Source organism: Lycorma delicatula, chromosome 4 (assembly GCF_047948215.1).
Source record: "Lycorma delicatula isolate Av1 chromosome 4, ASM4794821v1, whole genome shotgun sequence".
Lineage (NCBI taxonomy): Eukaryota > Metazoa > Arthropoda > Insecta > Hemiptera > Fulgoridae > Lycorma > Lycorma delicatula.
In genome coordinates, this window is record NC_134458.1 from 161614483 (window position 1) to 161635251 (window position 20769).

A 20769-nucleotide genomic window follows, 5' to 3' on the forward strand; every position below is an offset into this window, starting at 1 on the left:
TTATTTCTAGAAACTGGAATGTTAGGTAAATGAAATAATTCATGGGCTTTTTCTTTCCATATCTTAGATTGTGCTTTTATACGTTTTGTATTATCAGCAACAAATGCATCTGGTGAACCATAATTAGGAAGATTTGCATGAGGATCATAAAAGAGTAAAGATAACATCGGAGCAGCTTGTTCCATTTCTTTAACAACATCTTTTGGTATTTGTCCGACCCATTTTGTTATTGCTTTTAAATTAACTTGTTTAATAACTTGATCTGATGAGCGTTCAACTCTAAAAAAACAAATACAAAAAAAAATTAATAAAACATTTAAATAAGCAGCTCTAACAAAATGAAAAGGGAGAAGAAAGAATAAAAAACTTAGCTCTCAGGTTCCGCAATTGACTACACAACTGATTTACGTTTCAGAATAATATTAATATAAAACTATTATTGAATATGAATTATACTTTCAAAAAATGAAAATAACGAACACTAGTGTTTCTATGGTGCAAGTAGACAATAACTGTGATTTTTGTAAGGGTGACACTGTTAATAGTCAATAAAACTAACATTACCCATTAAATATGGTTCTATTCAAAAGAAAAGTTAAGAAATCCACCACACTTCTTGGTAAGTGTGGTGAAATCAAGTTTTATTTAGATTTAATATATAATGATAAAAAAAAACCAATATAATATTTTGTATTTTGAAATTTGTAACTTTTTTTAATAATAAATTTCATTTTTTAATTTACTGGATTTTTTAACAGTGTTCATTAGCAGAATCATTAATATTTAATGCATGCTATGAAACTACACCTAATAGTATTCGTGTTTATAAATTAAATTTTGCATAATTATTCACATATTTTGTAAACATGAACCCTAAATCACTTGTCCAAAAAAATTTAAGAACCCGTTTAAATAAAGGCAATGATAACACAAAAATGTTTTTCGGCCGCAAAAAAATAAATAATCTTAATTTGGACCCCTTCCATGATTTTTATTAATTTTCTAAACAAAACAGAATCGTAGGCTTCAAATATTTTGGAACTAATGATGATGTAAAAAACTATTACTAAGTGTCTAACAAAACTGAAAATTAAGTGGATTTCCATGATGAAAAAGTAGTATTTAAATTTAATTGATGGCTATATAAAACAAAGGTTTTGTTGTGTTGAATGTGTAAAATACATATTTTCTTTATTATTTGTTTTGAATTTGCCAAGGTTTTTTCTTTCAGGATGAATCCTATATGTATTTACTGAGAGCTTAAAGTTTATTTTTAATTAATATTTTGTTTGTTAAATAAATGATAAAATAACTTATTATACGCTTAACTATAATTAAATTAATCATTTCTAGGAACATAATATACAAAATATGATTATAAAACTAGATGAATTCAAAATTACATCTTATAGACCAGTCTGTTCAAAATTATTTAAGAATAAATTCTCAAATACTGGTCTATAAGATGTATTAATAAAATGATTAATGGTTCAGTCTGAAGAAAACTACTTTATTCCTGAACCCCAATTTGGCTTTCCGGCTTCACATTCCACCATTTAACAAGTACAGTAATGGATTTCATTGTGTTTATCCTTGAAATTAAAAAAAAAAGAATTAGTAATTTCTGCATTTCTAGATGTGTACCAGGCATATGACCATATGTGGTATTGTTAATTATTAAAATTTAAGATTTTATTTCATCATCTTTGTTTGTTCATTTTTATAAATATAATATATTATTTTATTTGATTTAACACTAGAAATATTCAAGTGAATGTCATGCTGGATCATATGGTGGGCTTTTATTTCTAGAAACTGGAATGTTAGGTAAATGAAATAATTCTTGGGCTTTTTCTTTCCATATCTTAGATTGTGCTTTTATACGTTTTGTATTATCAGCAACAAATGCATCTGGTGAACCATAATTAGGAAGATTTGCATGAAGATCATAAAAGAGTAAAGATAACACCTGCGCAGCTTGTTCCATTTCTTTAACAACATCTTTTAGTATTTGTCCGACCCATTTTGTTATTGCTTTTAAATTAACTTGTTTAATAACTTGATCTGATGAGCGTTCAACTCTACAAAAACAAATACAAAAAAAATTAATAAAACATTTAAATAAGCAGCTCTAACAAAATGAAAAGGGAGAAGAAAGAATAAAAAACTTAGCTCTCAGGTTCTGCAATTGACTGCACAACTGATTTACGTTTCAGAATAATATTAATATAAAACATTTTTTGAATATGAATTATACTTTCAAAAAATGAAAATAATGAACACTAGTGGTAAGTGTGGTGAAATCAAGTTTTATTTAGATTTAATATATAATGATAAAAAAAACCAATATTATATTTTGTATTTTGAAATTTGTAACTTTTTTTAATAATAAATTTCATTTTTTAATTTACTGGATTTTTTAACAGTGTTCATTAGCAGAATCATTAATATTTAATGCATGCTATGAAACTACACCTAATAGTATTCGTGTTTATAAATTAAATTTTGCATAATTATTCACATATTTTGTAAACATGAACCCTAAATCACTTGTCCAAAAAAATTTAAGAACCCGTTTAAATAAAGGCAATGATAACACAAAAATGTTTTTCGGCCGCAAAAAAATAAATAATCTTAATTTGGACCCCTTCCATGATTTTTATTCATTTTCTAAACAAAACAGCATCGTAGGCTTCAAATATTTTGGAACTAATGAAGATGTAAAATACTATTACTAAGAGTCTAACAAAACTGAAAATTATCAAGTGGATTTCCATGATGAAAAAGTAGTATTTAAATTTAATTGATGGCTATATAAAACAAAGGTTTTGTTGTGTTGTATGTGTAAAATAAATATTTTCTTTATTATTTGTTTTGAATTTGCCAAGGCTTTTTCTTTCAGGATGAATCCTATATGTATTTACTGAGAGCTTAAAGTTTATTTTTAATTAATATTTTGTTTGTCATATAAATGATAAAATAACTTATTATACGCTTAACTATAATTAAATTAATCATTTCTAGGAACATAATATACAAAACATGATTATAAAACTAGATGAATTCAAAATTACATCTTATAGACCAGTCTGTTCAAAATTATTTAAGAATAAATTCTCAAATACTGGTCTATAAGATGTATTAATAAAATGATTAATGGTTCAGTCTGAAGAAAACTACTTTATTCCTGAACCCCAATTTGGCTTTCCGGCTTCACATTCCACCATTTAACAAGTACAGTAATGGATTTCATTGTGTTTATCCTTGAAATTAAAAAAAAAAGAATTAGTAATTTCTGCATTTCTAGATGTGTACCAGGCATATGATTAAAATTTATGATTTTATTTTATCATCTACATATTATTTAACAATAAATAACTTTTACAGATAGAATTTTATGTGTTTAAATATAACTCTCTCAAACAGAATATTCCCAATTACAGAATATTATCAATAAAGGTGCAATCCTATTATATAACATCTACGCTAGTAACTTTTCTGGTCTCCCTTGATACTTCAACTTATGCATCTACATAGAAGCTCTCCTTAATATAATAAATTCCAGGTTTATTATTCGAAAATAAAAATAAATGTCGCCAAATCATCATAAATGTCTTCCACTTTAAAACTGGTAATTTGCCCACCAGAAAAAATCAATATTTTTTTGATACCCACTGAATCGGTTCATTATTTGGATTTAATTCTAGAGAAAAAAACAACACGGAAAAAACACATAACACATGTTTTCTATTTTGCTAACGCTAGATTTAGCCAATCATATTGTTTATTGGACCATACATCAATACTTCTTTTACATTTATGACTTGCCATGTACAAATCTTTTGACAGCTCCATATGGACAAATGGTGGTCAATATTTTGTACACATAAATCTAATATGGACATTCAACAGTTATTACTGTGGTTTGACTCTCATTGAGGTATCTTTTTATTTCGCTAACTGAGCCTATATAAATATCTAAAATTGCCATCTGTAACAACTATCTTGAATGAGCTTTTAATTAACCAGTGAGAAAGCAATACAAATGAGATCATTGTCCACCATTACATGTTGTGAAAAAAATATTTTGACAAACTAGTAGAGGTCAAACTTGAATACTGTAGGGTACAAGAGACCCTTCTATTAATTCTGAATCTTAACTTCCAACCTAAATATGAATAGTCTTCAATCTAAATTCTAGATTTATTAATCACTTAGTATTTGCATCTATTTCATAAAAATTTGCAAAATGTATTTCAGAATCATATTATAAGTGACTTGGTCAGTTCATTTTTATAACAAATATGTTATTTTTTTATCGCTATGTTACCAGATTCAGTGATAAATATGTAACTTAATTTTACAATTCTGAATAAATGAAATCTAAGTTAAAAAAATAAATAAATAAAAAAGTGTTTCTTTCTGAAATTGAATAGAGTTTTTTAAATATTTAAAAGGTTTTGATGCAGGTTCTAATCACAATTTGTTGTACACATTCAGGCTTGTGATGCAAGAAGTTTCCTAATAAAAATACAACTTTTTAATGTGGCTGGGATAATTCAATATGTAGGTTTTATTTCTTGTTGAATACACATGCAGTAGTTGTAGTGACTGGAAATTATAAAATGTAACATTTAAATCTATAGATACTTGAAAGAGGCAAGATTTTGTACTTTTTAATACTCGTTTAAACAAGATTAAGATATAAAAAATATTTTAGCTACACTACTCAATTAAATAAAGATTCAGTAACCGACATTTTTATCCTTATATACATCCTTCAATTTTTGTAAATAAGTTATTCTGGTGTAAACAGAGCATCAGGTTTTAAGGATAATTAACTAATTATCTTCTCAGAAAATTATTATTTCATTAAGATTTTAAAATTTTAACAAAATCATTGGATATATTTTGTTTAGAAAAACAATTTTTTTAAATGTTTACCCTTAACTGGGACTAAAAATTTTGTCTTCAAGCTGTAAAATCAAATAAACAATCAGAAATAGTTTCCATGAAAATGGATTAAAAAATAAATAAAAATGAAAATTCACTGAATTTGCATGCAGAAACAATATGTCCCAAGTGATTGAGTCAAATGAATGGAACCCAGTCAGCAACTTTAAAAGAGTTCCAGATAGAATTCTGTAGCTTTCAGGATAAGGTATCGGTCAACTACTTTACCTTTTGACGAGAAATAGAATTTCCATCATTTCTCGGGGTGGTAACTCAAATATTTTAAATGGTAATATCTTTATGTGATACATAATTTTAAAAGTCTCTCTTTAAGACAAGAAAAATGGTCTAAATATAAAGTTGGCACCCAAAATGGCTACAGCATAATTTATGATTTTGAAAAAAATTATACTGATAATAATTTAAGTAACTGTTATCACAAATAAATAAATAAATTTATAAAAATGTGATTAAATGGATTATACTGAATAAATCTATTTAAAAAAAAATTAAGCGTAACATTAACTTATTTACTTACATTTCATTTTAATAAACATTTGAAATGTCCTCCCTTAAGTTGTTTGATAGAGTATCAGTCAGTTGTAAAAGGATGATACTGCATTATTCAATGATTCCCTGGTGATATGTTCTGCTGATTCTGTAGTTCTTTGAGCTTTAGTTATGCTTACTTATGGGTCGTATCTAGGGGGGAAATAAAGTGAAAAAAAAGTTTATAAATATCTTTTAATACGTTCTGCTATATTTTTCTTCTTTTTTTTGTTGATATTATTACTTCATCAGAGGTAACTTTTTCTTCATTTTAAAACTAAAATCTACAAAAATTAAATAGAATAACAAAGTAACCAATCAATCATGCATGACTGAAATATCATTATTTGTTCTCTCTGCTGTTATAAAAAAAAACTGAAAAATTAAAAAAATAGATTAATAGATTAGAGAAAAAAAAATATTATACTGTTGCCTGACTAATAATTAATGCCCTACAAAAATACTCATAAAAAGAAAAAAAGCTAAACAATGAGAAGTTTTAAATATTCATTTATAAATTGTCATAATTTTATATATTTATAATATATCAAAATTATTATAATAAAAAATAAAAACAAAAAAATAACTTTTTCCTTTTTTTTGTATCATCATATATAAAATCATTATAAATAAAATATTTATTTTGAACAACCAAATAGAAAAAAATAAATATTAAAAATAAAATTACAACCTACTCATGAAAGATGAAAAAAATATACATCATATCTATTATGTAAATAATAAAAACTGAAAACATAATTAATTAAATCTTATTTTCATTTAAAAATTACATAGAAATTCAACTAATATTTATTAAAAAGTACAAATCTAGAAAGAAAAAAACAGCTGATTATAACTGAAAAATATTTTTTCTCATCTTAGTTCTTTTTTTTTTTAACTGAATATATACATTTATTGTTACCACTTCAGCCTTTATTTTTAAAACAGTAATATTTCATTGCTACATCAAATTACAATAAATATTTATATCACTTCAACTATTAATTCAGTGGAAAAAAAACTGCTCTAAAACAATTATAAAACTTATAACATTTATTAAAAATACAATTCAGTTAAACTGAACAAATATAAAAAGACAAATTTGAAAAACAAATACATATGAAAATTTGTTAAAAATAATACTTTTTAATTTTTAAATTACAGCTAGTTTAAGATAACCATTTTTTATCAGCTGTACCGCTGATATAAACAAATTAATATTTTCAACAAAAAACAACTGCCAGAGGTAATTGTTTTGCACTAACAATAAGATGAAAATAAAATTTTGATGGAATGTTAATTTTTTATTTTGATCTTTTAATTTGTTTATTTGAAGCTAATTAATTAATTTTATTGGTATATTATGCTTCAAATTCACTATTAGAAATTATAACTCGTCAAAGATAAATTTTTATAAAATAATTTTTGTCATATCATGTATATTTTGTTTTTGTCAGTTTCTTAATGTCATAATTGCAATGTTAATCAGATGAATTGCTTATGAGCTGCTTTTGATAACGGATGAACACTTATTCTAGTTGTTCATCCGTGCTTAAAAAGCAGTACTTAATGTAGCTCAAAGGAAGACGTTACTAAAAACAGATAACATTGTGAGAGTATCACCATTGTGAGAATATACATTGACAAATGTATAGGAGAAAATTTTGTAACAGATTTTTTTATTGATGAAATATCAATCTGAAAAACTGTCATACAGTACTGTCCAAGAGTATCTGAATAGGAAAAAAACACTTCTCTACAAAACACTTCTGCAATACGTTCTGTAGATTAATACTATAATATTTTAGTTTAATAAAGCCAGCTGTATTTAATTCTACTTCTTTTGTTATAACATTTACATTTATTTAAATCTTATTTATAATCTGTAATTATACTCTACAAAACTATACATACGTTTTATATATAAAAAATAAATAATAATAAATTAGGCTATAACAATGAATTTTTAATCTAGAGACAGAATTACAGTTCTTTTGAGGTATTTTTTTCCAGAGAACCTCAGTCAGGATTCTAGCTCAGCAGCTGCATCCCTGATTTAGCTCAACAAAACCATAATCAGTAATTTTTCTTTCAATAAATCTAAATGTACAGCTTCTACCATATTATTGTATTAACTGTTATACTGCCATGACAAGTTATAAAATTTAAACTATACAAATGCTGCCATGGTCTTATTCATTGCTTATCATATTCGATAGTGTACAGCATAATAGAAAAATTATCTAATGTTTAATCTATGTATTTATTAGTATTAAATGTACAATATTTTTTTAGTACTGCACACTGCTGTTAATGCTGTTATTTACATTTATAATAAAATATAAATTACAAACTGTAGTATTTTAATATACAATAAACGTTTTTAAATTATACTTCTGTGGTCTGTTAGTTATAGTTTTAGCATGAACATGGTTTGTGTTTCTTTTTATAATTTCTTTCATTTCTGTAATACATTGTTCTACTGATCTTCAGAATGCATTAAGTCAAATTAATCTGAATAATTTGTCTCCAACATCTTTTGGATCCCAAAATCAAGATTTTAGTTACTTTACATTCAGACATGATCATACATAATAAATTGGAGGATTGCTGTTTATAAGTGATTGTAACTTCTTTATTTAATGTAAAGTATGTGTTTGTTTAGTAATGATAAAAAATACATATAATTTTTTTAATTTTTATTAAAACAGTTTTTACAAGTAATTTGTTATAGCTAATGAATAAAATAAGGAAATGAAGTTGTTTTCAATTCCAAAAATACTGTCCCACCAACAATACTGGCCCATAAATTTACTTTAACCAGATGTATGTGCCTCACAATTCCAGTGTGGATTAATATCAGTCCATTTCATTCTTCATAATAATATCAATGTAATTTTTTTCAAAATCCTAAATCATCTCACAACCATTTTGGGTACCAGCATCTAATTTCGATTATTTTTCTGTCTTAATGAGACCTTTAAAATTATGTATCATACAAAGGATGTTACCATTTAAATTATTTGAGTTACCACCTCCAGAAGTGGTGGAAATTCTATTTCTCGTCAAAAGGTAAAGTAGTTGACTGATACCTTATCCTGAAAGTTACAGAATTCTATTTGGAACTGTTTTAAAGTTGTTGATTGGTTTCTATATTATTGATTCGGTCTTCATATCACATATATATTTTTTTTAATAAATAAGATTTAGTGGAAAAAACATACTTCTTTTTATGTACTCCAGCTTCTTTTAAACATAAGCTCTCCTTTTTTCACTTTATCCAGTGAGCTCTCATTTGTAATATCAAACTAATAACTCTTATTTCTTGACCACATCTATGCAAAACAATAAAAATATTTTTAAATAATTTTTTTTAAAATTACATAGTGTTTATGGTCAGTAAAGCAAAAGAAAATAAATGTAAAATGTTTATTTGTCATAAAATAATTATTCAAATATTTAAATTAATAGATGTTTTTTTTTATTTTCAAAATGCTTACTACATGATAAATTCATGTAATGCGGTAATATGAAAATGAGAAACAAAAATGTACATACATTACTAAAATAATAAATAAGTACCCCACAACTCTTTATTTAGAGAAGGGTTCAGTGTTTAAATCATTAAATTAACTTAACCTATTGGTCAAGTTAGTCTAAGCAGTCAAAGAAAAGTGTAGTAAGAAGACCTTCTGTGACTTCATATATACACAAATCATATACATTATGTGTATAATTGCATATATATATATATATATATATATATATATATATATACACATTGCCTAATTGTGTATACATATATACACATATTGTTTGGAATATGTAAAACAAATTGTTAATCAAACCCCTCAAATGACTGAAAAAAAAACTTATTTTCATTGGTTCCAAGGTTATAGCGAAATAAAATTTTAATTAATGAAATATTTGGATCTGACACGGGAAGGCACATCGGTTTAAATCTGATTTCATCTCCTTTTTTTTAACTTTTTTTTTTGTAATTTAAATATATTGATCTATTAATAATTATTAACCTTTGATTGTAAAAAAGATTTACAATAAATAATAATTCAATAACAATAAAAAAAAAAAAATGAATAAAATAAAATCATAGTACTTTTCATTTTAAAAGAATTTGTATATGTAATTTAATAGGTGTACAAGGAAGTCATGTGGTAGCCACATCAGATTTTTATCTTTCATGACCGTATAGGATCACTTTAGTCAGTCCATTATCCATCTCTTTGATGCGACTATTTGGCCCTTGTGGTCTTCCCAATACATTTCTCATATGTTCCATTTTTCCTCCCTCTCCCCTTTCTAGTGTTGAAAATGTTCATGTTGTGAATGTTTATGTTCTTGAATTTTTTTGTTTAATTTTATCTTATCTGTAGTGCTCCTGGTGTAAGGCTGATTTCCTTCAGATCCTCTCTTATTTCTCCAAATCATTTTTCTTTTTCTGTTTAGCCTCCAGAACCACCGTAAGGTACGACTTCAAAGGATGATATATATGAATGTCTTGCACATTTTCAGGTCAATTATTCCTGTGTTAATTGAAAACCCAATGGCCAAAGAACACTGGTATCCATGATCTAGTATTTAAATCAATATAAAAATAACTGTCTCTACTAGGACTTGAACCTTAGAAGTTTGACTTCAAAATCAGCTGATTTGCGATGACGAGTTCACCACTAGACCAACCCAGTGGTTCTTCGATCCATCTGCATCCTGTCTTGGTGATTTTTGAGTCGTGATTGTACTGTACTAGCTGTTTTAGAAGTCTTGAATCTTGCAGCCGAATTATATATCCAAAGAATCCTAGTCGCCTCTTACGCAGGGTATATATGACAGGTTCGAACTCTTTGTGCATGATTTTATCAGGCACAATCCACCATTGCTTGTTTCTGGTACTTTTTATGGATGCAGGTTCTTCCAATTCTTTAGTTTTCTTGGAGTCTGTCTGTCTTTGGTTGTTCATTCAGTTGGAAGAGTGTTTCTGCCACATAAGTGGATTGGGGTTTTATAATTGTGTTGTAGTGTTTTAATTTTGCGTTTATTGTAAATGTGCAGGTTAATTTTTGAGCTTTAGCTAGCTTGTTTCTTCTTATTTGGATTGAGGTTTTTTCATTTAGGTTGTTTGGTTTTATTTCTTTGAGGTATTTAAATCGGGTTACTATTTTGATTTTATTACTGTGTATTTCATATAAAATAAAGAAAATCTTAAAACAGGTAAAGTGATTTAACTATAAAGGTAGAATCTAATTGTAATGTAGAAACTAAAAAAATCAAATAAATGTAATTTAGAATAGAAAAATCTCCTGAACATAAAAATTAGTTTCTTAGATTAAAGAATTCAATTTAAAAATAGAAATAAACAGCTGCGTGTAATAGTTTTCTTCCATAGACTAAATACTGATGCTTTTTATATATGAGATAGGAGCATTATATACATATGAGATTATTATATTATATACATATGAGATAGGATACATTATATTCAAGCAAACTGACCTGCAAGTAATCTTAACTCTAGCAAGAAAAATGTCGTTGCCAAGCCTATCGTGAACCCAAAAGATGTTCTCCCACCCTTTCATATAAAGCTAGGTTTGGTGAAAAATTTTGCCAACAGTATGAACCAAGAAGGATAGGCCTTTAAGTACTTGAAGAGATAAATTTCCTACATTAAGCGATACAAAAGTTAAGGAAGGTATTTTTGTTGGGCCACAAATTTGATAACTTGTAAAGGTTCCTACAGTTGATGGAATTTTGGAGGGGAAGAAAAGGAAGTTTGGGAAGCCTTAAAGGGAGTCATTTATACATTTTTAGACAACAAAAGAGATGAAAACTACAGTCAGTTGGTGACAGTACTAATGCAAAAATAGCATCAACTCGGATGCAGCATGTCCCTTAAAATCTATTTTCTCCACTCACACCTGGACTTTTTCCATGCTAGTCGTGGAGTTGTCAGTGATGAACATAGAGAAAAATTCCATTAGAATATTTCTGTAATGGAACAAAGATATCAGGGCCGTTGGAACGAAGCAATGCTTGCAGATTATTGCTGGTCTGTGTCTAGACTTGCTCCAGAACTCACTTGCAAGAGGAAAGCCAAAAGACAATGATCTCATGAAGCCACCACATAATTCTCTTCAGACCCAACCAACTGCCAGGTATTCTTCCATCAATTAAGAACTCTTAGAATGTAACTGTCATTAAAAAAATGTCAAATGGACTGACTCTCTGTGTTGTCGGTATACGTAATTAAATTTATTGCTTTCTTTTAATTTGTTAAAATAAAATATTTCCACATATTGTATATCACAGAAACTAGAGCTAATAAAAATTTTCTTTGTCATATTCATTCCTCTCAGTTCAAAATTAGTAAGATTTGACTCTTGAAGTGAAAAACATTCAAAAAAAAGTTTTTTGTTGAGTAGTAAAATTAAGGTCTTGATTGAGATCACTGAAATCTGTTTGCCTCAGTCTGTGCGGTTTATCATATTTTTCGCCAAAATCAGAGTCACGGGATGTGGAAGGCTTGTTGGGTTCTTCTTCTTCCTCACTGTCTTCATTTTCTACTTCAAGCCATACTTTTGGGGAGAAGTAGGAACTGGTACACTATCTAAATGTGGAATCGGTCGAATAGCAGATGGAAGATTAGAGTACTGAACCGTTCCTCTTTTCTTCATTGACAATCCTGCCTTTATGGGTGGAGTCAAGCAGAAATAGCAGTTATCTCTATGGTTTGTAGGCTCCCGCCAAACCATAGGCACAACAAAAGCCAAAGATTTTTTTTTTTATTTTTCACCCATTAAACTTTTACAGCCACACTAAATTTGCTCATGGATACCTCGTGAATCAGACCGATTCACCCATTTGTGTTCGTTGCGACTAACTAACGGTATACACCATATCCTTGTAAACTGTCTTTAAGCGGCATTGCAACGGAAGATTAAACTAGGGTCTTGCATCCAAAGTATCTTACGGAACAATGAGATGTTATCAAATGTCTTACGATTTCTTAAGGTCCATTTCTATTCAAATATCTGATTATTCATATAATGGTTTTCGTCTATTATGCCGTTTGGCGTATGCCAGATGGTAATTTTGTTGTGTTAAGTTAATTTTTAATATTGTATTCTATTGTAGTTTTATTTCTCCTTTAGCATAGGCGTTTTACTTCTATACTGTGTTTTTATATTATTTTTGTTTATTATTAAATTAATTTTTAATATTTAATGGTTAACTATATTAATATTGTGTCCGGGCGCGGATAATAACACTCAGGAAAAAAATAACTATGGTTTTTTTTCGCTTTTAGCATACGGCATAGGCGTTTTCATGTATGCTGTGGTTTTATATTACTACTGCTTAATTTTTAATTGTTTACTTTATTAACTGTGTTAGGGTGCTGATAATGACACTTCGTTATATGCCTGGAAAAAAATCTATTCTTTTTACCGCCTTACAGCATACTAGCTTGTGTATATACTTTCATTTGTATCTACATCCAAACCAACTGTGCTCTACAACTCTACATCTTTTAATATAATATATATTATTGCATTATTGTGGTTTCTGGTACAGCTCAAGGTCGCATAACGCAACTCAAAACACTATCGGTTTCTGTCGTAAATGTCTTCATCTCATAGTCTTCATGTTCTCATCATAAACACCCTACTGTATCATCATACATACCAAAAACTAGTTCAAAGTTTGCAAACACTGTTTTCTGTATTCTACAACACACACACACACAAACCACATTTCAAACTCTCAATTTTAACATGAACATGAATGAATGCACTTCTGTAAAAGTTCAGGTCTCACATGGTCTTCAACATTGGTTTCTTGGCACAAGTAATGCTGTATTTACATTCAGTTTAAAGTCTTCAATTGTTACTGATTTTTTGAACCCACACCAGTTTTCTGTACCTTTGGCATAACAAATTATGGCTTGATGTACTTTCATTAACAGGCTTTTCATGGATTTTAACCCTAATAATCTTTCTCCAGATTTATAAAACAAGACAAAAAAAATAAAAATGACAAGTAAATTTCCCATCAAAACTAACCACAATTCCCAAATAATATTTCTCACAATATATAATATATATTATTATATTATTGTGGTTTGTAGCTAAGCTCAAGGCTGTATAGCACAACTCAAAACACCATCAGTTTCTGTCATAAATGTCTTCATCTCACAGTCCTCACTTCCCCATAGTTGTCTAGTCACTCATCCAGCCCCTCCTTGGCTGACTGTTTTCTCCTTCTAGCAGAAATCCAGCATCAAATTTTCTGAGATACAATATAATAATAATATTATAAAGGTTATATAACGTTTATTCAATACATAAAATGTATTCAATGTGGTACATTACCGAAAGTTTAATATAATTAATAATATATTTATGAATAATAATAATATCCATCAAGTAAATCATATGCAAATAACCCTCTCTCTTTTCTTTTTAACCTCCGGGACCACTGTTAGGTATTGCTTCAAAGGGTGAGATAAATGATAATTTTTTTTTATAGCATATGTAAATGCCATACCTGACCAGGATTTGAACCCAGGACTTCCAGATGAAAGCCAAGACGCTACCACTCACACCGTAGAGGCCAGCAGATGCAAATAACCCGTCAACAAAAAAAATAATAATAATTTGGAACTGAGATAAAACTAGGTGAATTAGAATCTATTTTTTATGCTGAATCTTAAAATGAAATCAGTCTTTCTTCATCACCCTCAGATTTTCAGTTATGACCCATTAAAATATTGAGAAACTTCTTAAATAACAGAATATGAAAATAATAACAAATAAATTAATATAATCCATCTTTGAGTGTACTAGTAGGACCAGGACAATCACGACTGGTTTTACATTTTAACTATGATTTTTAATCTTAGAATTTAATGCATTAATTTTAACTCCTGATGATGGCTACCAAATAAGCTGAAAGAGAACATATCAACATGCTGGTAAGGTGGATTATATTAATTTTTTATTTAATTATTTAACATATTAGCAGTACAGTGTTTGAGAAAATAAAATAATAATAATTACAGTTAAAATTCCAGCCTTTATTTTGCAAACATTTATGTTTATCTTAATTTATTTTTTTATTATTTTCCTTTTGTGTTCAGTGAAGTCTTCTCTTTTTATCATCCAGCAGTAGTCGCTCATCTACATTCATCCCATCCACCTTATTAACACTGTTCCATCTGGAACATATCTTGGTGGGACCTTTCTCCTTTTTCATTGCTGATGTCACCTAAGTTTTAAGGGAAAAAGTCCAAATGAGAATGTAAAAAATGAATTTTCAATGACATCCTGTAGCCTAAATTTTTGTAGTTCACTAAGAAGAGTTCATTTATAAGTTGATCATGGTTTTCAGCTTTTTTGTTTCCAAGAAAACCAGTAACAACATCTTTGAATGACTTCCATGCTTTTAGTTCTTTAGGATTCAGTTTGCTGTCAAATATATTTTCAGAAATGAATTTTCTTGTCTGTGGCCCAATGAATATTCCCTCTTCTAATCTGGCTTCACTTAACTGTGAAAATCCTCAGCTAAATATTTCAAGCTGCCTCCATCTTTATCTAATGTTTTTACAAAATTCTTCATTAGGCCTAGTTTTATGTGTAGAGGTGGTAAAATAATATGATCTGCTTTGAGATTATCGTGTTGAATTACTCATTACTTGACACTGCCATGTCTACACATGTCTGGCTTGACATGAAATGATATCATTCGACTGTTATGTATCAAATATTGATCTATAGCATGCATCACAATATAAATCAGAAGCGAATAAGCAAACATACAGATGTACTAACTTATTTGTATTGTTTGTTCCACAAATGATGGAACAAATAAATTCATGGGGTTGTAACTTAAGAACTTATGTGATGAGTTACTTCAGAATACATATTCATATTCAGCATATAAAATACTATATAGAACACCTATTCCCTTTTCAGTTCCAAATTTTATGTTGACCAGTGAATTGATACTAACTTTCCTGTCAGCTATTAACAATGATCCACAAAAAGTAAAATTTTCCTTACAAATCTGTAGATATAATATTCACCACATTTTAAAGAATAAAAAATGTCGATTTCTTAACAAAAGAATTTGATTTTAATTAATGTTTTTTAAATACTACAGCTGAAGTAAATTTTACACATGGACATGTACCCAAATAATGTCTTAAATGTATCATTAGCCAGAGTGCTGTCTTTTGTCAAAATCAGGATCTGTTTTACATCCATTTTTGTCACAAGCACATTTTTTATTTCACTGTGAAATGCAAGGAAGCTGAAAAAGGTATCATTACTTCCATGTCACATACAGGAAAATCCTGACAGACACCTTTGGAGTGATCCAGCTTTCCTGCAGTGTGGTCTCCATGGAGCAAGTGGTAGCATTTCTGCCTTTCATCTGGAGGTCCTGGGTTCAAATCCTGGTCATACATGGCATCTTCACACGCTACATATCATCCATCTCATCCTCTGAAGTTATACCTAATGGTGAGATTAAAAAAGAAAAAAGAAAAGAAGCTTCCCTACAGCAATTAAGTAATGAGTGGTACTGAGTGACACTCACACTTAAGAGGAGTAGAAACTCACTGGAATTCAAAGAAAATGTGAAATCTACCACAGAGTGACCTTTTATTGTTTCTCCACGGAAGTTTTATTGTTCCTCCTCAGAGGAACATGCTATGTTTCCAAATGTGAATGAAATTTATCTCAGAGAATCAATCAATATCAAATTCTAATTTAAAATTTTGAATAGTCACAGAAGAAACATTTCAGTATTGATGAACTTAAATGTGATGCAAGGACTATTGGATGCTTCATTAGAACAATTCTCCTGCTTGGAGCTTAAAAGTTGCTGAGGGTGTTTTCTACTAGAGATTTACCAATGGAATTTATTGATTAGTGATACCACTATAACCAGAACATTCTTTACTTACTTTATAAATTGAAAAGAAGGTTTCTGTGTGATCAGAATGCAATGATATTCACCATATCTGTTCACACATGTTAATATTACAATCAGGCCTCCGCCACATGAATTCACATAAATATGAGTCCAGTAAAATGCAGTTTTTTCCACATTCATATCTGTTTCATAATTTAGTGAAAATCTGCATAGACTTGACAAAGCCAAGTTAAATAATCCTCATAAAATATAATCAAATCTACCCAAATCAACCATACGAAGAAATATATTAATGAAAATAGATTAACAGCTATCAAATTTAGTAATTAAAGTAAGGAATTAAAAATTGTGAGAAAGAAAAATATTTGTCAAGTTTTAATAATTTAAAAAAAGAAATTATCAGATATATTCAGTAGTTATGATTAAAACAAAGCAGAAAGTATAGGGAAATGAAGCAGTATACCATTCAAATAACTGATGACAAAAGAAATTATCTAAATATATGAAACTTACTTGCTCAGGTCTTCTTCAATCTTGATAACTAACCAAACATTCCATTTCCTCAGTTAAAACCCCTTTGTTGTAATAGCATAATTTATCTTCATCATCTGTAAAAGAATCATTGGTGTGCCTATTTCCTGTAACAAAACAGATTTAATCATTAAGCAATATTATAAAACCAATACATTAATATTAATTGAAGATTAATTCATTTATAATAAAATTAACAACAAAAAATTGATAAAAGATCCATATCTTTTAACCACTCTGCTTGTCTTTAGACACATTTCATGTGTCTATCTTTATGAACAAATATTATGCGAGGTTACTTCTTTAAGCAGAAAAGTTAAACAATTTATGAGGGTAAAGATAAATAAAATGCGTATAATTGGATTAAATGAGATGAGATGGGAAGGAAAAGGAGACATTAGCAGTAATGATAATAGTATGGAGCTTCATAATACAAAAGTGTTCTAGGAAAATTTATGTGAAGAACAAGTTCAAAAAATGCATTCAGGATTGTTAATAACTTGTGAATATTATTCTCATTGAAGTAAAATGTTTGGTTATTTTCAAGATGTATGGCTAAATGGATTACAGCTAGATGTCTTACTTGAATAGAAAAACTGAAAAATTGCCAAAATGTACATATGTAACAACTATTGATATAGTTATCCATCTTGTCCTTTTTATTCTGAACAGAAATCTTAGCTTGATCAAATCCTTTATTGACCTACTTGCAGATATATTTAATTGATTGAACCAAGTGACAGTACTTGACATTTATATGAGCACCAAAACATTTTGATAATGTAGAGTAATATGGTACAATCCAACAATTACCTATTCATACCATTACACAAAAATTTACAGTAGCAGTATGCCCTCCATTTTCAGATCTGCATTGATAAGTTGGGTAATCGTCATCCACAGTTGGGTATCTCTTATGAAATGACAAGGGTATTTTTTATAACACATTCCATTGTTCATGCACGCTGATATCAAATTGAACTTTCTACAAGGACTATGTATTTTTGCATGCAGTGTCAAAAAGCAAGGATCTTGCTCTTTATTTGGCAATGCAACAGAAATAATTCAGTAGATTTCATCTGATTAAGTTTTTATTTGTAACTGTAACAGTATATGACAGTGAGGCAAACTTCGTTTCTACCACACAACACTGTACATATAACATTGAACTGGACCATAAAACATAATTTTTTATCAAGAGATTCAAAATTTCTTTAGCTTGAGATGAAAAGCCCTGGAAATAATGTCATGTCTATTGAATAAGCTTTTGATCCCCAAATAATTCATTTTTTATTTCAGGCCAGTCTGGGTTACAGGTAAAAGTGACAAATCAGGACAACCTCTGCTACGTACACATATATCATAGTATTGAGAGTTTTTTCATGCATACAACATGGTAAATGTTGAAGGAAGAATAACTTGGAATGATGTTAACCAGATTGACATTAGCATCAACAATTAACTGGATCTTGCAGATGTATCTTCCACATTGTAATTTCATCTGATTGTGGTGAATGAAATTTTATCTTTCAGAAATCATTTTGACCATCATATCAACACTGTACTGATTAAATAAATTCCTGTGATATTGTGTGTGATTCAGGTTATTTTGTCTAACCATAAAACGGTAAGCATAAAATTGTATGCAAGAAACTGTGTTCGCCTGGTTAGTATTAATCTATTATTTAACACTGATATAATGTCCATCTTCTCCTTCTATAAACATCAGAGGGTACTGTAACAGACAGTAAAAACGATGAAACTCAGAAACACATTGTAATCTATTATTATGATCATGTAAAATAATATCTCTTAGATCTTGGTCTTTGTCCAGTAATAATACAGGTACTTCATCAATTGGAGGCATATTATATTGGTCTGTAAGTTCAATGATGTATTCCAAATGATGACTTTTGAAATAGGCTATTGAACTGTCAAGAATCACCTGTGAAATATTTATATAAAGAATGTGTTCCAAAATCAATTTTTTAATGAAATCAGGAGGACATTGAAGTTGTTCACAAACTACTTTGACCTTAACAAAGCAAAGTCTAGGAGTTCATCATTCCATTTTTTTGGCATTTCAGTGGTTACACATTTTAATCATGTTACCTATTTCAGTATACTTCAAATTCAGGATTATAATAAAAAACTAATTTGAGACCTAACATATTTCTCAAAAGTTGAACTCAATTTTGAGCCGAGTGTATATGTTGCTTTTCAAGTCTTTGAGAATACTTTGGTGTAGATTCATGTTGTCTACAGTCACAAGTCCTAATAGCTGTAGAACTCTTCTTCCTATCTGTGACCTCCTCGACGTAGACATTATGAAAATATTAATACCAAACTGAAAGTCGAACCTATACCAATTATGTCTACAAGTGGATCTGTGCAAAAATTTTGCAAATTCCTATTTTTAGTTTATGTAACTTCAAGTTTGATGTGACAGATGGGTTAAAAATTTTATAAAAATAAATACAAATTACATTAACTGCAATAATAATCTATTTCTAAACAGATAAAAAGTAAGTACAATGATTGAAATGTTACAGTAACAAACTGTATAGGATATTACAAAACATGTAAAATATAGCTGCTATGATGGTGACATGTCAGTGGTGATTGGACCCATCAATGGGCCAGTGAAACAAATTTGAATTTTAACTAATCTTTTGAACTTTTAACACTTTTTCATTTCTTATTCATCTTAAATCTGTTTTATGCACACCCAGAGGGGTAATTCACCATCCAACAATACCACATTTATAAGGGTTTGTGTTGATGGAATCTTATAAATGGTGTACAATCATTGTCTTTTGTTAGCGTATTATATATAGAGAGAAGCCAGTTATGTATATGGCTTATCCTGATGAAACTTATTGGTTCAGGATATAGAAATCTACAAAGTGTTGCTTTACTTGAGTGAGGATGAGTTCTTGCAGGTTGCTGCCATATTAAACAATGACATTAGTAAAAGACATAATAACTTTCTGAAGATGTCATATTATCATCAAAATTCAATATTCCCCAAACTATCAAAACTTTGTTAAATATGTAAATTGTCATCCCTTTGATAATATTTAGTTTGTTTATATGTATATTATATCTTTTCAAAATAATTGTCTGAAGAAGTTGATATTGAGATTGACAATGAAAATCAATATAGTATAATGACATTAAATTTAGTAAAAGAAGTTAGTTTATTTTTACATTTTTTTAAAATCATAAATAATTATGGCTTATATAGTAAGACTGGTGAGGTTTGAACTGTGTTAAACATTCCAGAGGTCATAAGAAAGCTACAGGTAAAATTTTTCAATGATCGGTTCAGTAGTTTTTGTTGTTATCAGCTACAAGTAAAATATATTTGCTCTAACAATAGATTTTCTAGAAAAAAATATGGTTGGAATGTTGAAAGTCATCCTGGAATCAAAAAGGATACAGTACTTGCTAGAGTTTACACTATTTATCCTAATTAAACTGAATGTTTTCACCTGAGAATACAGAGACAATTGAAGTCCAACTTCATCTGAGAGCTTGAAGACTGTTAATGGTTCAATTCATCCTACTTTCAAAGCTGCCTGTCATGCACTCGGCCTGTTGGAAAATGATAATCACTGGAAAGATACTCTTACTGATCCCGCCATATCATAACCTCGAAAATGAGAGATTTATTTGCTATGATATAAGCTTTCTGTCAACCATGTGAGTCTATAATTCTATGGGAAACATTTTGAACAGAGTTTTGCGAAGATATTCTTCATCAAGAATACAACTGATATGATA

General features: G+C 28.7%; 1 long non-coding RNA gene across 1 annotated transcript; it reads right to left on the reverse strand.

Moving 5' to 3' along the window:
• Positions 1-5519: 5519 nt before the first annotated feature.
• Positions 5520-17084, reverse strand: LOC142323027 (uncharacterized). Its single transcript, XR_012756002.1, has 3 exons — positions 16966-17084; positions 8727-8837; positions 5520-5655 (listed from the first exon to the last, which is right to left on the reverse strand). It is a non-coding gene; the product is annotated as an uncharacterized LOC142323027 (long non-coding RNA).
• Between the last annotated feature and the right edge of the window lie 3685 nt (positions 17085-20769).